Consider the following 21,598-nt stretch of genomic DNA (forward strand, 5'->3'; position numbering starts at 1 on the left):
GGTTTCTCCATTATAGCCCAAACCTGTCTTGTTTAGAGGAGACCGCTGCACACTGATAATCTCATCCAAAGTTTCAGATCCTTTGACAAATTTAAGATTAATAGCTTTTGTTTTCTCAATTTCTTTTCTGAGACCAACAATTTCACCTTCTAGTTTTTCAAGATGTTTTTCCTTTTCATCAATTTGAAATTGCAAAGTATCAATGATCACATTCTTTTCTTCTATGCCTCTCTTGAGTCTAGTGATTTCATTATAGAGATTATCCACATCTACAGCATCCTCATAATCATCATCTTCAAATGCCATTAACAGCTTATATTTATTACCTTGTTCATCTTCATCACTGTTTGATAAGCCATCACTATCTTCATGGGTGTAGTAGCTTTTCTTATTTGCACTTTGTTTCTTGTTCCATCTAGCAGGTTCTTTTCCTTTATCCTTATAAGGACATTTTGCAGCATAATGACCTACTCTCCCACAAGCAAAGCATTTGAAAGGTAGCTTACCTCTGAACCTTCCAGAACCCCTTTGAAGATTTCTGACAAAATTTGATTCTTCTTCCTCTTCTTCTGGAACATGGCTTGCTTCATAGTAATCTTCTTTTCCTGATGCCTTAAAAGCAGCTTCCCTTCTGTCAGATGGACCTCCCTTTCTCATTTCATAAGCGGTTAGAATTCCATGTAGCTGAGACATAGTGAGAACACGGAGATTTTCTTTTTCTTCTATTGCAGATACTTTAGATTCAAACTTGGGGGATAATGATCTTAGAATCTTTTGAACTACTATAGTTTCTCTTATTTCTTCACCCAAATTTTTCATACAATTAACAATCTCATCTACCCGAAGAAAATAATTAGCCACACTTTCATCATTATACATCTTGAGAGTCTCATATTGAATCCTGAGTGTTTGAAGTTTAGCTTGCTTTACCTGTTCATCTCCTTCATAGCTAGTGATCATTTTGTCCCATATTTCTTTTGCTGATTTGAAGTGCATGACCTTCATGAATTCTGTTTGAGATATACTTCCTAATAGAGTACTGACTGCTTTTGCATTTGTTTCATATGCCTTTTTCTCAGCTGGATCTGTAGGAGTAGCTGAAGGAAAAGCATAGCCTGTTTCTACAATGTCCCAAACTTCTGTACCAAGAGATTGAAGATATGCAGTAACTCTTACCTTCCAATAATTGAAATTTGTTCCATCAAAAACCGGTGGCCTGATTGATGCTTCTTTCTCGTAGTTGCTCATGATGAATGATCTTCCTTCAAGCGATCAAGCTTCTCTGAAGGACCTGCTCTGATACCAATTGTTGGAAATAATACTGAGAGGGGGGGTGAATCAGTATTATCAGATTAATCAAACTTTTTAAATGCCCAGAAACATATACGCTACTTCAGTTAAGTGAAACAGCGTGTACACGCTACTGTGACGAAGTAAAACAGCGTATAAGAAGAAAACTCACAATTTAGTTAGCTTATTCTTCAATTAAGTGCATCAGGACATTATTCATCACATTAACAGTAAACATGTGCAGTATAACAGAACAGATAAAAAGCCACACACATGAACACCAAGATATAAGGTGGAAACCCAATGTGGGTGAAAACCACCTGCTGCAAGTTGTCTCTATCTTTCTTTAATATGAAACTTCAGTTTACAATCTTTTGTACTGGTGCAGCCTTATACCAGTACGCAGGCTACAACCTGCAGAAGGCTTCAACCTTCTCTCGTTCTCCAAACTTCCTTGGAAGGGAGCTCCAACCCCCTTTGCTCTTGTACTAGCCAAGATACTAGTACGTAGGTGCTGACCTACAATCTTCCTTCTTTCAGGTATCACTTTTCATACATTTTCAGACTTGGATATTCCTGAAGCACAACATTACAATCTGAAGACCACAATTCATTCAATTTCCACAACAGATCATTGAAGCATAAAACAACCAAACTTTGAATCACTGAACCACTGAACCCTGTCAATCACCAGTTACCAGAACACAGAGCAGACTACAGAACTCTGCAATAACAGTCAGACCCCACTGTAAACCCAAAATCAAGCTTCAAAAGATATACGCTACTTTAATGAGCAGAACCCGCGTATACACGCTCTTTTACCGAAGCCAACCTGCGTACAGATCTAAAAATAAACTTTCTCAATTTGCAGCTGTACCAGACATTAGTTAGACCCAGAACGTAACATTGCGACAATATGCAGATCTAGAAATACGCATAATCAACCATATCATGATAGTGCATTTCAAACCATTAGATCCCGATCTATCCTTAGATCTAGTCTTCCATCAACCGATGTGATCTCTCCTTGGCTTAGATCAAGCAACTCAGATCCTGCATATCAGATCTCTTTCTCTCTTAGATATTCAAGCCTTGTCAAAAGATGATTTTGCCTAATGATCTTCTTCTCCTTATATAGCCTTAGGCCTTTCTCAATACCAAGAGCCAAAAACCATAGTAACACAATACCATCAACTTTAAAACTAGGGATCGACACGCCCGTCGAGACATAATGGTCTGAAATCATAGGCACAACTTCCAAGGACTAACCACCATGAACCAAAGGAACCTTTCCACATACACGCGCTTTTTCTGAATCGAACTAGCGTGTACACGCGACTTGGGCTTAACAAAACGGCGTGTATGAGCTTCCTTGGCATGCTGTACTGAGATCTGTCTTCTGATTAAGTTGCCATCACCTATACCAACCTCTGAGCACCTGTACCATCCTCTGAGTGGGTTGCCATCAAGGACAACACTTGAATCATAATGCCAACATTAAGACCACATCGCAACATAACATACTTTTGATTATAATATAAAACATAGGAAAATACATTGGCGTGATAAATTGGAGGTTGTTGCTCCAAGTAAAACACAAAAGACTTACTGTGATTTACAATTCACTGGGTTGTGGAGTAAACTTCTGTAAAACTCCGTAAAACTGGTTTTCACGCGCCCACCAAAATTTCCTCCATGATTTTCTCCTCACTACCTCATAGACTCTCGCTCCCTAACTTTCCCAACATGCCCAACATGCCCAACATTACAAATGACTTTTACTTGCATATTTATCTTAACATACAAATTTGACATTAATTACATGACAGAGAAAATATTTAATACGCAACATGGGTGACTTTACTTAGTAAATGGTTTTCTAAACTGGCAGGTGTTGTGGAGTGTGGGAAACAGTTGTGGAATGAATGTTTTCCCATATCTAATTAATAAACTTCATTAAATGCTTTAACCTCTGTGATGTGTTGCAGAATGGTCCGCTCTGAACTTCTGTTCTGACTTTTGTCATTCTGCCTGCAAACAAAATCACAACCATGTAGTGGTTGACTAGGCAAACAAGATGGTTTTCAGTGTGTTTAAGGCGGTGATTGGGATTATTATTTCCAACACTCCCCCTTAATCGAAACTGCCACCATTAACAATTCCCAGACAATCTTGAAGATAAACAAATTTTTCACGTGCCAATGGCTTTGTGAAAATATCAACAAACTATTCCTGTGACCTGTAGTGCTACAACACAATTTCATCATTGTTAATCATCTCTCTAATAAAATGATATTTAGCATCAATATGCTTGGTCCTCTTGTGAAAGACCAAATTCCTTGGCAATGCAATTGCGGATGTGTTATCGCAGAAAATAGTTGTCGCTCCCTCTTCATCGCGGCGGAGATCCCTCAACATCCTTCTCATCCAAACTGCCTGACACATTGTTGTTGTTGCAGTGACATATTCAACTTCTGTTGTTGACAATGAAACTATTGATTTCTTTTTGGAAGCCCATGAAATGGCTCTAGATCCCAAATGAAAAACATAACCCGACGTGCTCTTTCTATCATCGACACTTCCTACCCAATCACTGTCAGTGTAACCAACCAACCTGAAATCACTTGTTGTAGTGTAAAAAATGCCATATTTTTTTGTCCCATTGACATACCTTAATTCTTTTCGCTGCTTGCCAATGTGTCTCCTTAGGTGTGTCAATGAAACTCGACACCAAACTCACTGCATACATTATATCTGGTCTAGTGGCGGTCAAATACATCAAGCTGCCTATCATGCTCTTACATAATGTCGGATTAACATTGTTGTTGCAATCTTCTTTGCTCAAATTCAACTCCATGACAGTTGGAGTTGGTGCGGGCTTGCCATTCTGCATCTTAAACCTCTCCAAAATGTCTACCACATACTTTGCTTGAGAGATAAAAATGCCACTTTTTGTTTGCTTCACTTCTATGCCCAAAAAATACCTTAACAACCCCAAGTCAATCATTTCAAATTCATTCTTCATGACTTGTTTGAAATCAACAATGAGAAAATCATCATTGCTTGTAAAAATTAAATCATCTACATATAAGACAACAATGAAAATCTTACCATCATTCTCTTTGATGTAGAGAGTAGGCTCACTGTCACATTTGTCAAAACCATTGTCCGACATGTAGGCATCTATCTTGTTGTACCATGCACGCGGTGCTTGCTTCAGCCCATAAAGAGCTTTCCTCAACCGATACACTTTGTACTCTTGGCCTTCTACATCATAACCAGGCAGTTGCCCAACATACACTTCCTCTTTTAGCACTCCATTCAAGAACGCTAACTTTACATCCATTTGATACACTTTCCATCTATGTTGTGCGGCAATTGCCACAACTCTACGCACCCTCTCCATCCTCATAATCTCTTCCATGCTGCTGCTTGTATCCTTTGACAACTAGCCTTGTTTTGTGCCTTTCAATATTTCCACCTATGTTGCTTTTGGTGTTTCTTATAGACATATTTGGGCACTGCAACCCCAATCACATATGTCCATAAACCAAGGGCTTCTAAACCCCTAAAAGTGTTGTTTCATACCCTAAAGGAACAAGGTTAGCTGATTACATCATCTCCCAGAAGTTCTCCATGAAAAACTACTCAGAACTGGTCAAAACAGGACCATACAGACTGCTCCATGCATGGGGTGCGATGCATCTCACCTATTACACACGGGGGTTGCGATGCATACTGGAAAGCCCTTCTGTAGGGTGCGATGAGCGAGAGCAGACAAATAGACAGAAGCAGTTTGCTAGGTGGAAACCCAAAGAATCTTCTAGAAACTACTCATATGACACTTGCCTCTCTGAAATCGCCCAGGGATGAGTAAGATATTTGAAATCTCCAAGTGGAACCAAGGACTATCAGTGAAATGACACTAATCAAAATCCTAGAAGCTAACTCACTCTCCTGAAAACATCTATATATGGATCCCTCATCCAAGAGATCCAAAGGCTGTAATTTTGTATTTTGTAAGTGTTGTTGGTTTCTCTATGCAACATTGTATTGTTGGGTGATCTAAACTTTTCATGAGGTGAAGAGGGCTTTCATGCTGGGACGATGGCATTGGGTCAGACCAATGGGTTGTAATCCTCTCTTCTGCTACTTCTATCAATAAATTTATTTGAGTTTTCCTCCATATTCTTGTATATCTCTGAATCTTGTATTGAGATATGCATCTGTATGGTTAATATACATCTGATCCTATATTGTTTATGGTTATAGATATCTATGCTTGTTACACTAAAATTTGTCACCATGACTATTTGCAGTCAGTATGGCTCCATCAATAACCATACTGTCCTCCTTGACAAGTCTTATACCTCTGCTCCTCATGTCAAACTCCAAAAAAGAGAGAAAGCCTTTAAAAATCAATATAACTCTGGTTCCGCACTTTCTCTTACTTTTACCTGCGTGCCCGCACCTCAAGTACATAATACCTGCGTACTTGTATGCTCTGTCTGTAAAGGGGTGGGTGTGTACTCCTGTAAAAGTCAAAAGGCGCAAGTTTTACTTCAAAAAACTTACTTGCGATCGATTCTAGAGCATTCTAGAAGATGGAATAGCTTAGGATTGAGTTAGTTTTTATTTTTCTTGATTTTGAGAGAAGTACGCACCCTCTGAGTTAAGCACAGTGCGTACCTGTACGCACTTCTGCTTTGCACACAGAGCGAGGACGCACCTGTGCAAATGGGCTGCCTGCGTACCCTGTCAAAAGTTTAGAAAATTTCAATTTTTTCCTTTTTTACCTATTAGATCTCGTTTATAGCTTATTTATTGCTACCCATATCCACTGGTTACCTGTCAGAAGTTTTCATCTAGACATGTTTCATTAGCATCAAGGGTTTTAGTGAAGTTCATAGAAATTCTAGCTCTAGGTTTGATTTTTGTATTGGTCTTGTAGTGACTCTGGATTTAGAAGTTGTAAAAACCTTGGATATCCTTGGTCTTTTCAGTCTTCTTAGGAGTCAGACCATTCGTAAAATCCACCTTTGTTTGAGAAACCTACCATTGTGTTGTCTCTTTGCGGAATTTCGAGAAGGCTTGTTTGTTAAGCTGTGAATTTCATTCTTAAGAAAAAGAACAAGAGCTTTTTATTTTTGTTTTTGACTGATTTATGATTCTGCATGAATTAGTCCTTGGTTGAATTCTAACTAAGTAAAACAACCTGGAATTATATTTTGTAGGCTTTTACCTCATCAGATTTTCTTTTAGGTAAATTTCTCTTAGATTTTCATAGATCTTAAAATTGATTTTTGTTAAGTAGTTTTACATGCTTTGTTAAAATAGGAAAAATAAAAAATCTCTTTTGAAGAAAGTTTTTTTAGTAGCGTTTGAAGTCTTTGAAAAGAGAAAGGAAGTTTTCGTGAAATAATTAGTGGTCATGTGTTGTGTGCTTTGGAAAAGATAAAGAGATTTTTTCTTTGATTTTCATTGCTAAGAAAATTGTCTTTATAAATTTTGCATTCTCCAACTCTCTTAGCTAGGGAATTCATTGAAAAGGAAAGATTGTTTTTTTTTCATCCTAGGTGCATCTTTTTAGTGGATTTGAGTCGAGTCTACACATCATAAGTTTCATGTCCGCTACCTTTTGTAAAGCCATAAAAAATAATGCTTAAAGTAAAATTAACTTAGTAACATTTTATTTACTAGGGCTCTGATACACCAACATAGATCAGGCTAGTGTCTTGGAGTAGGAGAGTAATTAACTCTCCAAGACAGTAAAAACAAACAAGTAGCTTATCTTGCGGTAGGATAAATCCAATTGTTACATTTATGCTCTGGTAAAGCTCCTCTTAAAGGAGAAGCACGAGATCGTTTCCGAACCAGTGAGGGAATCAATCCTCCTTCATTGGGAACGATGCCAGATATGCACGTACTACAAACGGTAAACCTCGGATTAACCATTGTCGAGGTGCCTGGGGTCACTTGTCGGTAAACCTTGGATTATTGTCAAGGAGTCGGCAAGGGGATTGAGCTTGTTACTCTGCCCTTGCGTGCATATCGGATCGTAGACTGTTCCCCTAGGTATATTTGTTGCTGTTGGTGACCTTAGTGACTATTGTCTTTAGGATTCTTCCTAAGGTGACGGTGGAGGGAAGATCCCACTGTACCTGGAGCAGACGTCGGCTAAACTCACTTGGATTTTCTAGGGGGTTCACTTCACTCGAGACGGTTAAAGTGGAGGAACTTGTGCCAGTCTATTCATTAAGCAGGTTGTCGGGGTAACTGTTCCACCTGCCATTTCTGTACTGAATTCTGCGATGTTGGATTTCATCACCAACTAGTGTTTTCGGTCCAGAAAGTTACTATTTGTGTGTGGTTTGACGCCCTAGATTCTTTAGGCGTGTGATTCGAATTTGTTTGGTTCTTTAGAGACTTTAGGCAGTTTGCTTTGAGATTTTACTTTGTTTGCATGTGCAGTAGTTAAAAGTTTTTAGCTGTGGCTGAATTACCAAGACAGTCCCGTAGACTTCGGGGCCAGTCTCCTGAGGTTGTAACCGTGGCTGATTTGTTGAGGAAGTCCCGTAGACTTCGGGGCCAACCTCCTGAAGAAGTCCCGGGCCATTACAAAGGTTTGAAAGTCCTCGTAACTCCTAGTGGCAGTAAAGTTGGGTCACCTGAAGAAGTAGAGTCTTCATTGGTTGTTCATCCTGATTACCAAACTCTAGAAACAGGTTATAATCCTGAAGCTATTTCGGTTTCCGAACTTGCTGGTAGCTTTTCATCTACCAGTGATATAGGTGAAGAACCTGAGATATCTGAACCTGTTACTCCAACATCGGGGTTAGTCTCTCCAACTTCTAGTGCTCCTAATTCACCTACGGTAGAAAGAGTAATCACCGAAAATCTTCCTTCTGGTTTGATAGCTATTGAAGAACTTGCTCCGGAAGAAGAAATAGGCATCCCTATCCCTAAAAATCAACCTACTATTGATCTAAGGGAGCGTGAATCAATTTTTTACAGTCCACCTAGAAGTACTACTTGGTATCTTTCTTTAACTAATTATTTGGACAACTCAGTGTTAAGTTTTTCACCACCTCGTGCTCCTTATCCACCTAGGGGTTTTTATACTCCCGTAAATATGTCAGGTCAGTCGTCCATGTTTACTCAATCGCCTGAATCTTTTTTGTACGGCGGTCCTTTTGTTCCCTCTGGGTATCAGTCACTTTCTGGTACTTTTTCGGGAGCATCTCCTCAACCCATTGAACAAAGGTTATTCACTGGAAGCAATGGTGCAAAGCCGTTGAGCATAGAAGACATTCTTATGATGTCAGGTTCTATTCCCAATTCTCAACCTCAAGGTGGCCAGTTACCGCCTGGGGGGCAGCCTCAATTAATGCCTGGGGGACAACCTCAAGGTACACAATTTGCATCTGGGGGGAAACCTCAAGGACAATACGTGCCTACAGTACATTACGTTCCTCAAGGTCAACCCAGTATCAGTACATGCCTCACGGGTATCTACCCCAAGGTCAGTACTCGAACCAAGGTTTCCAACCACCCCAAGGTCAATCTTATGTTCAAGGAACGGGAAATGTACCTTTCAATTATCAATCCTACCCTCGACCCGGTTTTGGATCTCAATATTCTCAACCTGTTATGGGTCAGTACCCCAGAATGAACATAATGTGGGATCCATCACAAACTCAACAATTGTTGTAGCCAAATGTACAGTTGTCATCTCAAACTGGACAACCCTTAGTTTCTGGTTCACCCAAGCAACCAGTCCAGTATAATATTCAAACTTCTGTACCTTCGGTGGTTTCTCAGTCTGGGCCTACTGTACCTCGTACTCCATCTCAAACGACTGCTGCAACTGCCGCAACATCTGTTCAATCTACCCCACCTACTTCTGGAGTATCGACAGCTCCGGTTTCTACTGTTCCTGTATCTACTCCTCAGACATCTTTACCACCGTCTGGATCCACGATTCAAACTACGGTTCAGATGCCTGTAGGACAACCTGGTTTAAGTACGGTTGTCACAAGTCAACCACAATTCACTTATCAACCGTACCAGGGACAGTACCAATTCGGTCCTGTTGTCTAGCAGCCAGTTTATCAGTATCAACCGTATCCTGGGTACACTTATCAACAACCCCAGTACGGTCTGGTTAATCCTGGTTTTCTAGGAGGATACAATATCCCGAACGCGATTCCTATTCCTAGTTATCCCGGATATCCTCCTCCTGGGGCTGGTCTCATGACCCAGAGTTTTAGGGATCCTAATCGGCAGCTACCGTTTATTGCAACTTTGGACTTACCAGACTTGTCGCGCCTAATGAATGATCCAATTAATTATCTTCCGTTTTGGCCGCCAATGCCGAATAAGTTGCCCACTGACATTCCTAAGTTCGAAGGTAAATCTGGAGAGGACCCGTCGAACCATGTGATGACTTACCACCTCTGGTGTGCCTCTAACTCCATCTCGGATGATTCGATCGGCTTACGTCTTTTCTAGCGCACTCTCGTTGGTCTTGTGGCCAAGTGGTATATTGAGTTACCACGGGCCTCTTTTTATAATTTTAGCCAGTTAGCTACCTCGTTTTTAACTCATTTTCAGTTGCCAGTCAGATATGATAATGCCACGGAGTTACTAACTTCACTAAAGCAATCGACGTCCACTTATATTTCCGATCATATTCATGAATGGAGATGTCGAAGGCGGTTAGTGAAAGTTTTTATCCCGGACCAGATCTTAGCTGAATGGTTTATTAAATCATTGTTACCGAAGATTACTGAAGACGTAGCTAAGGTCGGAGTAGTTAGTGAGGAGCAAGTGATTGCTCAAGCACAGTACCTTGACTTAGCTTATACTCAGTCAGGTACGTTACACGAAAAGATCCCCGATCTTCCCAAGTCAAATCAAATAGCTGCAGCTCCTTCGAGATCTCATGCCGTTGATGGTATGATTGGTACGGTTAACACTAAAAGTAAGAAGAAGTCTTCCAAGAATTCTTCTCCTATCATAACCTTGCCTGATTCCCCGACAGGAGATTCTTCTGCAGAGGTTTCCGCCGATATTCACGTTGTAGAATCATCTACGACTAAATCAAAATCCGGTGGAAAGAAGAAAGGAAAGAAGAAGAATAAAACAGACAAGAGTTCAAAAGAGAAATCCGAAAAGGCGGAATCCAATGACGAAAAGTGCAAACCTCGTTATCCATGTCTTATTTGTGAAGAAGAACATTTTACAAGAGACTTCCCTCATCGAGCAGAGGTTGCGAAAATCGTCAAAGGTTCCCAAACTCCTGCTGTTTTGAAGGATCCATTTCCAAATCAAGATAGCAAGATGATAGGTTCTTCCTCGAGTACCAATGCAGAACCCATATTGATGATGTCCCATGTAAGGATTGTGACTCGATCGCAAGATTATGGTAGTAAAAGTCCTATTGATGGTAAAGAAGTAGAATCTTCTCATTCTAATCCATCAACCTCAGCTCTTGGTTCCGATCCACTACAGATCGAGAAGCCTAATCCAGACTTAGTAATCAAACCGCCCGCCAAGGGTATACTTCGAAAGTCTGCTTTCAATCCACATGCGAGAGCGGCCCAGAATTATAACATTGTTGAGGACTTAGTTGTTTCACCCTCAGCAATGTCGACTTTGGAAGTGCTGCAATCATGCCCAGCACAGCGTAAATTACTTTTGTTGGCTATAGGAGCTGTTGACGTTCAGGACCCGAACCTAATAATCTTTGATCTAGAAAATAGTACACCGCGTTTGCCTCATCAAATGGCTTTCCAGATCCCAGTGATAGTAAAAAACAGGCCTATTCATCAGACTGTAATTGATGAGGGAGCTTCAACGTCTATTATGTCGATACAGTGTTGGAGATCGCTTGGTTCCCCTTCACTAAATCAATCCCCGACAATTCTTAAGGCCTTTGATGGCCGTGGGTTTCATCCTTTTGGCATTCTACAGGATTTGCCTATAGGGGTTGAAGGAAAAACCGTTAGTCTAGATGTGGAGGTGGTTGATGCCCCTCTAGACTACAACCTTCTCTTGGGTCGAAGTTGGTCTTACGCTATGACAGCGGTCGTTTCATCGGTCTTCTGAGTAATAAAGTTCCCACATAATGGAAAGATCGTAACAATAAACCAGCTGGCTTACTTTTCATCCGACCCAGCCTCTTCAGAGAGTATTCAGCATGTCGGTAAAACGACTATCCCATATAAGGATGTTGGAGTAGGATTAGTTAAAGATGCCGGTTTACTGGGAACTTTTCCTTTTCCTCCACTCAATGCATCATCTTCATTTGCAACCATTAATATGATTACATCAGACACTATTTTTTATGACAATCCTTGGATCGTTCCTTCTGAATCTGAAATAGACTCATTTGGTAATTTTATGCCGTTGAGTCCATATGAAATTGCATATGAAGTCGTGCAGTCTTTTACCGACCCGTGTTCAACCGAAAAAGACTTAATGAATGTGGTCTGCGAGGAATCACTTTTCACATCAACCTCGGAGTTAATAGCGTTTCCCGAAGTTGTTTCATCTGACGAGCAACTTCGTGAAGTCCTGTGTATAGATGATTTACCATGGGAAGATATCCATCACAGATCTTCATTTTTACCTGAGGATGATCGTTTTGAAAATGATTTCTCATCAATCTTTACAGCTGAATATGTCAAGGAAGCTCAAAATCCCATGAAACATCCCGATTCAGAGTTAAATTTGGGAAACATTTCTCGAACTATTCCCATTGACATTTCGGTTAAGCCTGGAATTGTTGATAACATTCATATGGGTGCCTCGTGTACAGATGACGAAATTCAGACATATAAGGCCCTATTTCAAGAATTCCGCGACGTGTTTGCTTGGTCCTATGAGGAAATGTCAGGAATTGATCCCGCAATTGTTGTTCATGAGATCAAGACTTACCCGGACGCTAAACCCGTCCGGCAACGTTTGCATCAGATTCACCCATGAAAAGCTGCTGCAATTAAAGCAGAAGTTGAAAAACTGTTGAAAGCAGGTTTCATTTATCCGATCCCGTTAACGGAATGGGTATCGAATATTGTTCTGGTTAACAAAAAACAGGGAACAATAAGAATATGCATCGATTATAGGGACATTAATCGAGCTTGTCCAAAGGACAACTATCCAACTCCCTATATCGATCAAATCATTGATGATTATGCCGGCAACGAAATATTTTCCTTTATGGACGGTTTTTCCGGCTACAATCAAATCAATATTCTACCTGTCGATCAACCAAAAACGACTTTCATTTGTCCATGGGGACATTTGCTTATTGTAAATTACCTTTTGGGCTCAAGAATGCCGGAGCAACTTTTCAAAGGGCAATGTCTTATGCGTTTCATGACATCAAACACATTGTGCAACCATATCTCGATGATTTGCTTGCTCATTCATTACATCGAGCTGATCACCTTGTCCATTTACGAGCAATCTTCATGAGGTGTAGGCATTATCGTATTCGGTTGAACCCACACAAATGTGTCTTTTGTATAGAAGCGGGACGATTGCTAGGATTTGTAGTTTCAAAAGCCGGCATTCACGTCGATCCCTCGAAGGTAGAAGCTATCATCAAATTGCCTCCTCCTTCGAGTCTTCGCCAACTACAAAGTTTGCAGGGGAAAGAAAACTTTTTACGACGATTCATTCCTAACTACACCGAGGTTACAAAGGGTTTTACACGGTTGTTGAAACAGAACGCTCAATTCTCTTGGGATGAGATAGCTCAGAAATCTTTTGATGCACTCAAACACGCGTTGACCCATGCACCGTTGTTGCATCCTCCCAACTACAACCAGGATTACTTTTTGTACCTCGCCGCTGCTCATTCCACCATTAGGATGGTCTTAGTTCAGGAAGATGAATTCGGAACGGAACATGTGATATATTACCTTAGTCGGACGTTAAATCCAACTGAGCTAAAATACTCACATGTGGAGAAATTGGCATTGGCAGCCGTTCAAGCTGTCCAACGTTTTCGTCACTACATTTTACTACGTAAAACTACAGTCATTTCGGATTGCAACCCTATGATCTACATTTTGACCAAACAATTGCTAGGGGGCAAGTACTCTAAATGGATTGTTATCCTGCAGGAGTTCGACTTGGAGTTTGAAAAATCTAAGTCTAAGAAATCTTTAGTTTTTGCAGAGTTAATGTGTGACTTCCCGCGTGCTGACATGGAAACTGTGGCAAAGGAACCCATTCCGGACGAATCTTTGTTTCTAATCAGCACTTTAGATCCGTGGTATGTGGATATCATCGTCTATCTCCAGACCCAATCCTTTCGGCCTGAAGTTTCAAAGTCGGAACGTCGGAAAATTCAATTCCAGTCCCAACAATACAAAATTATTGGAGATACTCTTTATCGCCGTGGGGCGGACTCTATTTTTCGACGTTGCTTAACTCATGAAGATGCTGAAAAGGTTTTAAATGACTGTCACTCTGGAGCGTGTGGTGGTCATATGTCTAGGTATGCCACAGCCCAAAAGATATTGCGCGCTGGCTACTTTTGGCCGTCCTTATTTAAAGATTGTATTACTGCGGTCCGAAAATGCCACAACTGTCAGGTGTTTGATCGAAAGATGCGCGCTCCACCTGCTCCTCTCCACCCTATAATTGCCGTTGGTCCTTTTGCCAAATGGGGTATCGATTTTATTACATGTAACCCTCACTCGGCCGGGGGGCATGCGTATATCATCCTTGCGGTAGATTATTTTACTAAATGGGCCGAGGTGATGCCTAAATTCGAGGCAGACGGCAAGACAGCTGTAATTTTCGTGTTCAATCATATAATTGCTAGGTTTGGTGTCCCACAAGCGATAATCACTGACCATGGGCGCCATTTTCGAAACATTATGATGACAGAACTTACAGGCCAGCTTGGTTTGCGTCACGATAGTTCAACTCCTTATTATCCACAAGCGAATGGTCTGGTTGAGTCCATCAACAAAGTTTTAGTTATCATGATTCGACGAATCATTGGTATTCATCGGTCGAATTGGAACAACATGTTATTTACAGCGCTTTGGGCGTACTGAACCTCAGTGAAAACATCAACAGGGTTCACTCCTTTCCAACTAGTTTATGGTTTGGAAGCTGTGCTACCCATTGAATGCGAAATCCCATCACTGCAAATTGCCATCGAGTTACTTCCAGCTACTTCCGAAGAGGAAAAGTGTTTATTATACTTAGCTCAATTAGATGAGAATCGACGTGATGCTACATTGGCGATCGAGACTCATGCAAAACGTATGAAAGCTCAATATGATCGAAATGTGACCCCTCGAAATTTTTCGGAAGGAGACCTAGTGTTATTATATGATCAAGCTAATGATAAATTAGGTGCTGGAAAATTGATTCCTATGTGGCATGGGCCCTATATTGTCAAGTGAAAGCTAGCAAAAGGGGCCTATGAGCTGGTAGAATTTGACGGGGACTCTTTAGGTAAACCCAGAAATGGTCTTTACTTGAAGAGGTATTATGCTTAAAAGAATGGGTATGGAGATTTTTAGTTAGGTTAGTTTTTCTTTCTAGCAAGTTTGTTGTTAGTTTAAAAAGTGTGCTTAGCTTAGAGAGTGTTTTTCGTCATTATTCTGGCTTATCTTGGTTTTACTCTTGATATTGCAGATATCGATGCCTCTCCAAACCTACATTGGATTTGCTGATGGTGCTTGTCGTAGTACACGGAACATTTCTTCCGCAGCTTGGGTTATCTATTCGCCCTCTGACGAGTTAGTTTCTATGCATGGGGTAAGCCTTGGTCAAACAACGAACAACATTGCCGAGTATAGTGCAGTGATTGAGTTATTATCTGAATCTATTTCATTTGGGATTCGGAGTTTGATAGTGAGGTTAGATTCTGAACTCGTTGTATTACAACTTAATAGAGTGTATGCCATTAGAAATCCAGTGTTATTAAGGTTATTTTTGAGAGTGCGTCTCTTGGAACGTGAGTTTGATTACATTGAATATCAGCATATTCCAAGATCTTTAAATACATTAGCAGATGCAATTGCTTCTCGAATGTTAAATAGACATTTGCAATAATCATACATGTAAATTTAAAACCATTCCATAACATGATTTACAAGATAAGCCAGTAATAATGATATATATATATATATATATAGGAGTGTGTCAAAAAATACATCGTCTTCGATCATAGGTTGAAAAACACCTTATGATCGGCAAAAATGATAAGTACAAAAGACCAAAATGTCACATGTGTCTACAAAACGACCATCCAATCACTGGTGATGATCTCTATATGACACCACTGCACGGGCCACCCTACACAAGAACCTCCTAAAAGGTCCTGGGACCCCGACTACATAGCGCTGAAGCCTGATTGGAATATCATCTATGGTAGTCTCCGGTATATCTGCTGTAAGACGCTCCAGGTCATTTTCCAACTCAGCCAAAGTCTCTGTGACCTCGTCCTGTGGGGCCGGTGCCGCTGCAGCTGGTAGTCTCCACTCGTAAGGCCGGAGATTGGCTGGACGACGTGGGCCTACATCTGCATTTTGAAGATTATTACTATCAGTTTTGAGACGATATAAAACAAACAAAAATAATAGATAGTTTAAAAAACTTATGAACCATGAAGTTACCTGTGTCATCCCATTGTTCTCCCGGTGGAAGAACCATGTCTGGATCTCCACGAAAATCAACTCTGGCATAAGGAAAATCCTGTATAGAAAAGACCTAGTCTTCTAACCAGCGAAAGTACTCCGGATTAAATCTGACAACCTCCATCCCCTCATCGGGATGACAGGCCATAACCGCAACCCATCGCATCAATTTGGGCTCTCGAGGAAGCCCAACCTCAATAGTGAGCTGCTGTGGGATCAGCATCAGAACCCTCTCTAAGCCAAAACTCACAACTAAAGCCCCATAACCAAAGGTCTTTAGCTGTCCGTTTTTGGCTCTAGTCAGTTGGCCTTTTACATTGGCCAACACAGCATCACACCGGTTGAAAATGGTACCTCGATAGCAATCAATTGCCATCCGCATCTCGGATCCAATGGCAATGTGTAAAGCGGCAGCCCCGCAAAGTCTGGTAACTGTAAAGGCAATCACCATAAGTTCAGGATGGGATATAGTTTTGATCTCTATCCGCTTCTCCTGAGACTGATTGTTACACCACTCTAGTCGGAGACTAGCGATAGACTGGCCACCTGCCCTAGTCCCAAACAGAGTCAAGTATTCGCCTTTCTTGGGCAAACCAGTGAGAAAGTAGATATCTGCTGGCTCCATCTCAAGCTGGTGCCCTCCAATATAAAAACACTGGTCCTGAACATTCCATCTTTCTACCAGCCACTCTAGAAAGCTCACTTGGGCTCTCATGGTAGGTATGGCCCAGTATTTATAAAGGCCGCATGCCTTCAAAGCATCAATTGACGGTTGATGATTAATGGCGGCCAAATCAACATCTTCGTGCTCTCTCTCGTGCCAATCGAGCATGGTGAACAATCTACATACCATAAAACATCCATTAGATTCCATAAAATCAAAAAAAATTGGTCCATTTTGGAGAATTTAGGTTTTAAAAACTCGTTGCACGGAGTACGCACCCCGCCTTTAGGAACAGAGCGTAGGTACGCAGGGTCCCTGAAGGCAAGGTGCGTACCCCTGACATTTTTCCAACTGAGAAAATGTCGGGGTACGCGGGTCCCTAGTGTGGCACCTGCGTACCCTGAGAGGCGGTTTTTGAAACCCCAAAACCTCCCAAAAATGAAATTTGGGGCCTAAAAAAGAATTCTAAACGGATGAAATTGAAGAGGAGGATGTTGTAGAATACCTGGAAGAGACGGCGTTTGATTTCGACGGTCGGATTCTCCGCAATGTCCACGGGAAGTTTCTTGCCAAAAACCCTTTTTCTCTCCTCAAATAGTAAAATGGTAAAAATGAATTGGTAAAAGCCCTTTTTATTGATTTTTGGGTAAATAAATAGTAAATTTGTTTATTTTTCACCATGAAAAGGTATTTTTCAAAGTATTTTTATCTATCTTCAACAGGTATGAGTAATGTGTTGGTTTTTGTGCAGGATAAAGTATTTTCAGGGAAAATAGTCATTTTTTACAAACAAAAACATCAGAGTCATCTTTAAGCTCTTTTCTGACTCCTAAAATGTGAAAAGATTGTCGAGTTTTCTTTTTAGCTCGTTAAAACGGAATTAAAAAGACGGTCCTCTTACAGCCCTTTTCTGACCGTAAAAACATGAAAAGATTGCCGGATTTTTGTCGTTTCAAATTCAATATTGGAAATAAAATGACGTGCCCTTGATCGCTTTCTACTTTTCAGATCAGAGACACTAATCATGAAAGTACTCCTTGGTCGTAAAGATCAAGCGGTTATCTCAAGTATTATTTTATACTTTTTCGGGCTTGAGAGACACAAATTTACGAAAAAGGTCAACCCTGGAGTCTTCTTAAGTTTTTCAGACTCTCTAAAATTGAAAAATGCCGAGTTTCTCCTATACTGGACTCGTTAAAATTTCACAGTAAAGGACCTGTTCGATTACAAACAGGAACGGACCACTCCTTCTTAGGGTTCGAATCTAAACTAAGTTGGACTCATCCGAAGAATGAGCTTATAATCAAGCAAATGTTATCCTCCTCAAGCTTGTAAAAAATAAAGAGGTACTTGCCAGAAATGGTGGGGGAAAAGAGAGGAAAATGAGCCTATTTGTTATACTTTGTCTCGAAAAATCTTATCACCACTCTTGAACACGACACTTTTCATTCACCTGGGTTGGGAAATCCTTTGCCTAATAGTTGATCAAACCACATTGAAAGTCTTCAGCCGGTTTCCGGGTATTAACTTTGGGACAATTGTTACCAAACCATCTATAGTGTCGTTATGTGTTCAAGAGGTCACTGCAAATAAGCCATTCATCTGCAAAATATCTGTCATCCATCTTGACCATCCCTGAGTCAGTCCTTACAGCTACATTTCTTCAACTTGATCTATGATTTCGTGTTGTGGGCTTGCCTGCAACGGATCGCTTTCTATCGACTTCAACACATTATCTAGAAATATGATCTAGGAATCATCAGTACCTTGAAATCTGCATGCCTCAATGGCAGGTTTCTCGCCTTTGACGACAGGTTACATCAATGACCTTCAATCAAGGAATTCTGTGACATGTTCGACATCAACACATTCATTCACATCTCATGGATTGTACTGGGTACTTTGAGAGCCATTGACATTACTGGTGGTCTCTCTCACACTTGTTAACAGTTTACATCATTGACTGGTAATCAAGTGGTTTCTACCATGTTCGACATCAACTCATTTATTCGCATGGATAGAATCGTACTATTTCGGGAAGCAGAAATGAAGACCCTGGATCTACTTTCCGCCATCCAGGCTGCGAGGAGTTTTGTATTCATTATACAGTAGACTAATTATAAACAGATGGCTACGTCCATACTGTGTCTACATGTGTCTATGATTATGATGTATTGCGAAATCATTCCTATATCAGAGCAGTAGTTAGTTTGTTAGTTAAGTTTTTGATCTGAGTATGGGAATGCCTACCTCAGCGATGATATGATCTCATATATGTATTTTGTGTTGAATATTTGCAGGTTCCGACTGGGCTCTCCACAAGATAATCCTCGAAATGATAAAGTGCTTCACCCTTCCTAGATGATATAAAACCCTAATCTACTACAGACCTCGCACTTTAGGGGGCAATCTGTTACACTAAAATTTGTCACCATGACTATTTGCAGTCAGTATGGCTCCATCAATAACCATATTGTCCTCCTTGGCAAGTCTTATACCTCTGCTCCTCATGTCAAACTCCAAAAAAGAGAGAAAGCCTTTAAAAATCAATATAACTCTGGTTCCGCACTTTCTCTTACTTTTACCTGCGTGCCCGCACCTCAAGTACATAATACCTGCGTACTTGTATGCTCTCTCTGTAAAGGGGTGGGTGCGTACTCCTGTAAAAGTCAAAAGGCGCAAGTTTTACTTCAAAAAACTTACTTGCGATCGATTCTAGAGCATTCTAGAATATGGTTTGACGTGGATTGAGCGCCTCCAGATGGTTCATGCATCCCAATGAAAGAGGAACTTATCCCATGAAGAGGGGAGCTATCCCTTTGAAAGAGGGACTTGTCCCATTGATGGTGGACCTGTTTAACTTCCTCCAAAGCATTATAAATACAGGCATTGGGCCAGAGGCAAGGGAGGTTGAAAGCTGAACATTCCTAAGGGTAGATGCTGCTGAAATTAGGACTCCCTTATAGAGCTTGAGAGGATAGATCACATTCCTTTCTTAGCTTCATTCGGAAGTGGGTGAGCTGATCAAAGTAGAGGAGAACTATTGCTGGACCCTGGGAGGGACCTGCACAACACCAAGGCATTGGTTGTAAGGTTTCTTTTGTTTCCAATTAATACAATTAAGTTCATTTTTCTCAACAAGTTGTTATATATAATTTGTTTCATAAACTCCTTGGTCTTTATGATGAATATGTTTTATTATATGAGTTATTCAGGTGCTATGTAATCGTTTTCTTGTTTGTGTATGCAGGTTTCAAGGAGAGGAGCTCATCTGGATCGGAGAGGCTTGGCTGCTACAAACAGCGTTGGACTAAAGGTAAGCCTTAAATACCTGGTTGATTTTATTTTAAATGCATATTTAGGGAAAGATAGTGCTTGATTGTTTTGTTTGTCACTAGAAACGCCTTAGTTTCTAGGGAGGTCAGTTTTGTCCACAAAATTGACTCTTTCTGCATGACAATGCTTTGATGGTACTATGCTGCTTTGACTCTAAGGTGTTCTTTGAAGCGGGACAAGTAAGGAAGGAGTGGCGAAGTTCTATCAAAGGAGGGAGGAAACAAGCAAGGAGCCAAGCGAAAGACTGGGGTTGGTACTCTCTGCTTCTCTCTCATCTATCTCTCATAAGGAAAACACAAGTGACTTTAGTTTGTTTGTTTCTAATATAGCTACCCATCTTAGTGGGACTAGCAGCTCTGAATAGACACTAGTTTTCCCGATAAAAAGATGGCGACTCCACTGGGGATCGAATAGTTTGATTGCTTGTCTCTATTTGTTTGCTTCATAAACTATAGACGAAGCCTGAAGTTAAGCCAGCTAGCCTTCGAACTACATTTTCTATGCAAGTGCAAAGTAGATCAACGCTGCTTCAGTCAATCTCCGGGTTTGTTTATGAACTGAACAACTGACTTGCAAACATCCTAAGTGCCCTGGTGGTAGCTCAAGTAACCTCATTAGATCATCCCCTATACTTTGTATTTACTAACTATCATTAGCTCAACCCAAATCCCTGAACTAAGCTGCAAACTGTGACCAAAAACCAAGTTAAAGTCTTGTCCCTGGACCATCGCACCTCCCGTGTGCAGTAGGTGGGATGCATCCCTGTTTCCCTGTGTTACAGGTGCGATGATCAGATAAGACTATTTCTGCCTCCAGATTTTGGTTTTTTCTTCACTGTCTTCAGCTTTATTAAGGAGTTTTGCTGTTTGTGATCAGTATACCACTGTTGAAACTCCCTTCCTGTGCATTATTCAGCCTCCATTGTACGAAGAATTGTGAATGTTTTTTATGTATTTTTCGCCATTTACAGTTCTCCTTTACAAAAAGTAGCTTAATCGAAGTGTCGTCTTTTGATTTGAAAGTGTCGCAAGTGTCGTTTTCAGTGAAAGAAAAGAATCCTACTCTTTTTTATGGCCGATTACACTGTTACTCTTGTATTTGATTTGAATTAATTGTTAATTTCAAGTGTCGAAAGAAGTTTTCAATTCAAAATCGCAAAGTGCCATCCTTGTCTTCCTTTCATTTTTGAAAAGAAAGTTGTCAGTACTGTCACTTTGAAAGAAAAGATAATTCATATTTTTACTTAGCATTCTTTTTTTCATTCATACATTAAGAAAGCGAAAAACAAATACATGCATGTGCATTTGCATTTAGACTGTTTGTTGATTTTGATTTAGGACAGTGCATCTAGTGTGTGATCTCTGCTCTATGTTGAAAGAGTTTCGCTTCTCTTTCCTTAGTAGCTAGGATTTTCATTGCAAAAAGAAGAGTAAACGACTGTTTATCATCTTAGATTGCATATTTAGGAATTGTATATCTACATCACGTGGTGAACCTTAAAGGCAAACTTCTTAAGAAAGATCAACTATAAAATAAATTCAATGAACATAAAAATGCTTTGGAACCTAATGCACAACATCTAGAAGTCTAGGCTAGAGGCGTATTCCGGCGTCGTAAAGCCCGGTAATTTTCGCTT

This window comes from Pinus tabuliformis, chromosome 6 (assembly GCF_031772625.1).
Source record: "Pinus tabuliformis cultivar Carrire ecotype Pingquan chromosome 6, CPIR1, whole genome shotgun sequence".
In the NCBI taxonomy this organism is placed as follows: Eukaryota; Viridiplantae; Streptophyta; class Pinopsida; order Pinales; family Pinaceae; genus Pinus; species Pinus tabuliformis.